The following is a 6,583-nucleotide window of genomic DNA, read 5'->3' on the forward strand; positions in this document are numbered from 1 at the left end:
CATATCTCATTGTCCTGTACCTCATCCAACCATCCCTGCACCAGCAGAAACACCAACCAAAAACAGGGCTCTGGAAAGGCTGAAAAGGCTCAGGGGCTTTGGAGGAAGGGCAGTCAGTGCCCAGAAGCAGGTCTGTGCTCAGGCTGGTCCCTTCCCAGTTTGACTGTGTGGCTGTCTCCCAGTTCAGCACAATGGATGGGCTCAGCTCCTCAAACGGGTACAAATGGGCTGTTGGCCAGGCACTGGAGGCTGTTCCAACACAAGGATTTATGGTGAGCTCTGGGAGGCTTGGAGGGGGTTGTGTCTGGCCCCTGGAGAGAGCAGCAGATGCATTGTGCAGCCCTGCTGTTCTGGGACAGCATCTCCCTTCCCTGCCTGCGCTGGATGGATGCCATGGAGCGGGGAGCATCAGTCAAGCCTGCTCTCTCACACATCCATACCACTCCCTCCCTCCATGCATGCATTAAACCTTCACTGGAGCAGAATTCCACTGCTTTATTCATCCCTTGGGCTGCCAATTCAAGTAGCATTTCCCAGTCTGGACCCAAGGAGTTAAGGTGGGTTTTTAACTTCAAAGCTGGGCTCTTTGGGGATCTCAGCAGTGTGGGTTATGGACATCCTCACAGGCAGGTCCCTTCTCTCCATGCTGTGAAGAGCAGATGTGGCATAAAAACTTCCTTTTTGGGAGGGCATGATTAATCTTTGCTTCTTGGAGGATGACAAATATATTATATTCGCTGACATGCACACGCATTCTCCTCTGCTGACGGGTGACCCCTGTCTTAATGCCAAGCGTGTGAGATCCAGCTCTGTAAACGAAGAGGAGAGCTTTGCAAGCTCATTAATGCTTTGAAGTCGCTCATTAGGAGCAGATTCCTCGGGAGCTGGCGAGCACAACACCCTTTGTGAGCATGACTTCATTTGATATTAATGTGGGTGTTGCAGCTGGAGGCATCCAGGGATGCTGGGCTGTGATTCTGCACACACAGACCAGCACGGCAGATTGCTGTGGCTGTAATCAACAGGGTAAAAAGGGAAAGTTTTTGTCCCCTCTTGTGAGTTTTCCTCCTGCTGTCAGCATACGAATAGGCTGACCCAGTCCTCTGCTGAGCCAAGGACATGCAGCACTCCCTCATGAGATGTCTGGAATATTGCTGCTGTGTACCTGTGAATTATGTCTGGAGGCCAGGGTGACCCCCCAGACTGAGGAGTTCTCTGTCACCCTCTTTTGAGGCTGGGAAATATCCCTTTTTGGTGCCCCTTACCTGTCCATCAGCCCTCCATGTGGTTCAACTACCCCGGGGCACAGCAATGAGCAGCCCCTATGAAAGAAAGAAGAAAATTACTCTCACCCTGAAGCAGAATAGGACCAGGACAGCCTGGCTGAGAGTATCTCCAGCAGACAGAATGCTCTGGTGAAAGGGCTTGGCAGGGTTTCTCTGTGCTAACATCCCTGTGGGAAGATGCTGGCCTGAGAAGATTGAGGATGGCTGAATTCAGAAACAGAAGATATCAAGCTTCTGTGGCTTCAGGCCTAAAGACCTGCTGCACATAGGCAGCAAGGGGTTGTGGGTTTGAATCCTGTGAGGTTCAGTAGTGGTGTCTGAGTTTTTTTCTTCTCTCTAGACTATACGAACAAAGCCGCACCTCATCCCAAAGGAAAAATAAAGCCCTTCCTGTACCACTGTCTGCCCCAGCTAAATGCACTAGCAGAGTACCTTATGCAGACAGGAGGGGGTAAGGAGTGGCACCTGGGCTGCAGAGCCAGGGCTTTACCTGTGGCTGTGTCTGGCTGTCAGAGCTGCTCCCTTCCCCTGAGGACCCAGTGGGGTCAGGAGAGACCTCTCAGAGATGTCCTTCCTGCTCCAGGGTCCCTGTTGGCATCACCAGCAGTCACTGTGGTTCTTTCATGAGGATTTAGGGTGCACAATGAGACTGTGCCATTCTTCATGGCCCATGGGACCTGCTCTCTCCTAATGAGATGTTCCATCAGTTGCTGGAGACATTAAAGAAAGCAGTGAGGAGGGAATGGTGTCACTGGGCTTGGGAATTGTCCTGGATTGGAGCCCTGAGTGCTTGGTGAGGTGTGAGCTCTCAGGGAGGAGCTGGTGGGCCAGGGGATAGGCCAAAGTCCACCAGGATGGCCGAGTGGTGAAGGCGTTGGACTTAAGATCCAATGGGTGCATGCCCGCGTGGGTTCGAACCCCACTTCTGGTAGGAGCCTCCTTTTCCTCCTGGTCCAAGGTTGCCAGCCCAGCTTTTGGAGCATCACTTCAGAGCAGGGGTGGGATCCTTTCGGGGCATCACTCCAGAGCAGAGATGGGATCCTTTTGGAGCATCACTTCAGAGCAGGGATGGGATCTCTGTCCCTGTGCCTGGGGAGCTGAGGCCATTCCATGCTCCAGTGTGAGGAGCCTGGTGGGACTGGGCCTCCCTGACATCCAGGCTGAATATGTACAGAGGCACAAGGCAGTCCCTCTGGCACACAGGCTGTGGATCTCCTCTTCCTTGCAGGGAGTGCTGAGACAGTCATAGGCTTGAATCCCACATGCTCCCAAAATAGTGACTTGTTTTTCCTGTGGCAGAAATAGAAAAACCTGACTACCCAGAAGGGGGAAAAAAAGGTGTTGAGCACTAAATATTTCGGGCAAGTCACAAGGGGAAACCAGTGAGAACAAGTGGGTTCAGGGAAACAGGTTTGGGGTTTGTGGAGTCTGTTCCTTTTATCAGCCCTGCCCCATTACCCCAGACCCATTGCAGACTCACCCAAAGCAAAATTTGGCACTATCTGAGGAAGTTTGGCAGTGTCACAACCCCCTGGAAGAAGCTAGCATGGCAGGATGTTGTTCCTCATGCTGCTGGTTAGGTTTGGGAAATGCCTGAGGAGCTGAGAGCTGCTCCTCTGCTGCACAGGGTCACTGTGCCGTGCTCTGTTTTGTGTCAGTGCCTCCAAATGCTCACGAGGCTTTTGCTCCCTTCCTTGTGTGCATGGATGGGCAGCAGATATTTCCCCCAGCAGAGGGTGAGGCTGCTGGACTCACAGAGATGCTGTCAGGTTTTCATTTGGCTGCTTTGCTCCAGCCCGAGGCCAATCGGAAATGTCCTACTGCTGGGACATGATTTGAAGTGATGGTGTTAATTTGGTTAATTAGGATTCCTGGGAAGCGTGCACTTCTTGCAAATCAGCTTACCATTGTAGTATCACTGCAAAGAGTTATTTGCTGGTGCATGGGGTTATGTATGAATTTATGATTATGATGTAGGACCATTAATTTCATGTTTGTGGCAGACGATACAGCTCAATTAAAAGTTGCACGTTGAGATCTTTGGCTCTCTCTGATACGTGAGAATCAGAAGGTGGCCTCCAGGAAGTCTTAAAGGGCCTTATGAGTGGCCATATAACAAATGGGGCAAGACCCAGAGGAGAGGACAGGGGAGGAATTACTCTGCTCCTCTCCCATTTGATTAGTGCTGGGAGGGAAATTTTGTGCATATCTGCTATAGTTGACTTGTTGCAACTAACCTCAGTCATTAAGTGATGCAAAGAATGACAAACACATCTCTGAGATATCCCAGGGGGTCTCAGCAGCACTGTGGGTCAAGTCCTTTGCCTCTGCTGGCTTGGAGTCAGGCTCCTGTCTAGTTCATGTGTCAAAGGCATTTGGTGGCCTCGGCTGAGCTCAAAACTGAAATCTCCTCATTTAAGCTTCTCTGTTGATCCATATTCTCAGAGAGCTTGTGTTTTTACTGCCCAAGGGGCGCGGGTTCTGTGTATTTCAGATCCCTTGAGGGTGCTTATCCAGTTTACAAAACTGTTGGGCAGACAGAGCATCATCTGGGGGCACCAGGAGCTGAGTTAACAGCCTTTGCATGGCACAGCCCACCAGAGTGAAGGGATGGCTGGGGCCAAATGTTAATATGAGTCAGGACTGAGAGCAAATGACAGACCCCTGTAAGAGTCTGGGGCTGGAGATTTGGGGATTGGATCAGCAATGAGTCCAGTGACCAGGGTAGGGGAAGGCTGTGGGGACTGATAAGTGAACTGCCTTACACAAGGCCACAGCTTTTCCCCTTCTCACCTCACATCCTCCAAGGGTCTGGCAGACCTAAAAAAAGAGCAGCTTGTTCAAAAGCCATTTCCATGCATCATATTTATTGAGACAGTTACTGCAGGTTAAATATCAATAGTTTATTGCAAATATATTTATTATAGATTAACTATGCAGCATCTGCATCAGTTATGTTGTGGTTAAAAGTAAGCCTCAGTGAAAGGGTTTTAATAATGAATTTGTCTTGAAGAAGTGTATAATAAGTATCTTTAGCAATCTTATTCTCAATTTCATATGACAGTTTTATGTTCAATAAATACCCAGAGATTATTAAAAACATATTTATCAAAGATTAACAGTGATAAAACAGATACAAATCTAAGCTGTTAAGCTCAATATGCATACTTATAATAATCAATTCCTATATTAAACCACAATAATAGCTTTGTTTAATCTAAATGAAATGGGTTTTTTGATCTTTGTAAGTCTGTGTTTTGCTGTGTGGTCTTGGTTGCAGGTCTCAGATAGATCCTGGGACATTTGGGCATCAACTCAATAAAATACTTAGGTGAAAGCAAAACAGTCCTGGAATAAGGCAGGCTGTTTCAGGAACAGGGAGCCAGATCTTCAAAGGATGTAGGTCAAAGCCAGCCCACAGACAGCAGAGCAGCTAGTTTAGCTTACCTCCACTCCATATCCCTGAGAATCCCCATATTCAGTCTACCCTAGAGCTCATACCACCACCTGCAACCACAGCATTTCCAGGGCTGGGGGTCCAGAGCAGCACCCCTCCACTTTACAAGCACAGATGCACCCACAGTTTTGGATATTGAAAGCTGCCACCTGCCTTGCATCCTGTTGTTACCAGCACTTGGAGGCAGAGTGCTAAAATGAGCTAACTGTTTGGGGGATAAACAAAATGTTATTGTTTTAATGTTGCATAACTGCTGTTCTAATTGCTGGCTGCTGAGTATTGAGGGCTGGTACCTGTGCCTCTCCCTGTGCCTCTGCCTGCACTTGCCTGCAGGTGCTGTTAGCCCTGTCCCAGATGCTCTCTGACTGTGAAGTGTCATGGGCTCTCTGGGTGCATTGTGGAGCATTGGTGGCCTTTGGACCAGGGGAGGATTTAGATTCCTGACTCCTTCTGAGAGCTGGCTGGAAACTCCACAAGGCATCTCCCAGCTGGTCTGGATGCAGTGTCCCATCCCAACATGGGGGAGTGGTTTAATCTTATGTGAGAACTTGCACCTGTACATCAGTGGAGTTAAGTGCCAAATCCAGATGAGGAAGGGAATCAGAGGAACCCAAATTTGAGGGAAACACTGTGTGTCTAAAATGTGAGCTGTGCCATGACACAAGAGGGATGTGGTGCTTTCCTTATACATTGAGAGGTGTCTGCCTCTTGTGATTACAGGATCTCAGAAAACAATCTGAGAGGGATGGACAACTCCCCCACTGCTGCTCAGCAGTATCTCAGCTACAGAGTGATTTTCCACCACTGAATTGTCTGTTGATTTCTTTTCTTTAGGAGTTTGAAAACCAGGCTCAGGCACTGCTGTAAAGGATGCTACTTCTCCATGTTAGAGGCTATGGAGCAGTTCTGTAGAATCAGGTGTGGGCATGAGGCTGCCAGGAAACTCTTCAAAGGCAGAGCAGAGTCAGGAGATGATGAAGGCAGCTGGGCAGCCTTTTGGGGATGGACAGATCTGTTGGAGAGGTGGTGGCTGAGGAGAAGCAGGGAGCTTCTGGCCTCTATCAGCCACTTGGTGTATGGAGCTATGTGTGCTATGTGTATCCCTCTCTGTGTCCTGGTGTGGGAGTCCCATCTGCGCTTGTGGCACCGTGTATGGAGCATTGTGTCTGCTTTGAGGGATGTGTGTGACTCAAAAGATGGCCCATGTGACCAGGGAAGATCTTTCTGTGCTTTCTGGGCAGGACAGTGCTGACTCCATGGGATGCTGTAGGGATCCATCATCATATTTTGTCAAGGTCTGGTCTGCACTGTGACCATCTGTGTCAGGAGTCTCTGGCTTTGCTTTTTGGCCCATCTGTGAAATGTGACCTGAGCAGCTTAGAGGCTCTGTGTGTCCCTGGTGCAACCTCTGTGAACATCAGAACAGTTATTTCTGATTATATCCTGAATGAATTTGTCTCCTGCATTTGTTCCTCATCCAAACATTCCCAGTGGAGGATGCTGAGCTGGTGTGGCAGAGTTTCACATCTTAGCAATGGGCTGCAATTACAGAGGTGGCCAGAAAAAAAAAGACAAGCAGGCATGCACCACTGCCTTTAATAGAAGGCAATGATTCTTGTGGGCTCCAGAGTAACATGAGAGATATGGTTTTAATAAATTAGCAGCCTACAAGTAACAATCTCAAACAATTAAACACTGAAATGAAGGTGTGCACTATGAATGTATTCTGGAGTAGACAAGGGGGTGGTAAGGACAGTTTTTGAGCAGTGGAGAAGGCAAAAATATAACAAAAAATTCCCCAGAGAGCGTAGGAGAGCTCTTCTCCCCCTCTCATTTCTAT

At 48.8% G+C, this 6,583-nt stretch overlaps 1 non-coding gene across 1 annotated transcript; it reads left to right on the plus strand.

The window, feature by feature from the left end:
- The first annotated feature begins 2,134 nt into the window (after positions 1 to 2,134).
- On the plus strand, positions 2,135 to 2,217 carry TRNAL-UAA (transfer RNA leucine (anticodon UAA)). Its single transcript has one exon. It is a non-coding gene; the product is annotated as a tRNA-Leu (tRNA).
- Positions 2,218 to 6,583: the final 4,366 nt, after the last annotated feature.

The sequence above is a fragment of the Melospiza melodia genome, chromosome 10 (assembly GCF_035770615.1).
Source record: "Melospiza melodia melodia isolate bMelMel2 chromosome 10, bMelMel2.pri, whole genome shotgun sequence".
In the NCBI taxonomy this organism is placed as follows: Eukaryota; Metazoa; Chordata; class Aves; order Passeriformes; family Passerellidae; genus Melospiza; species Melospiza melodia.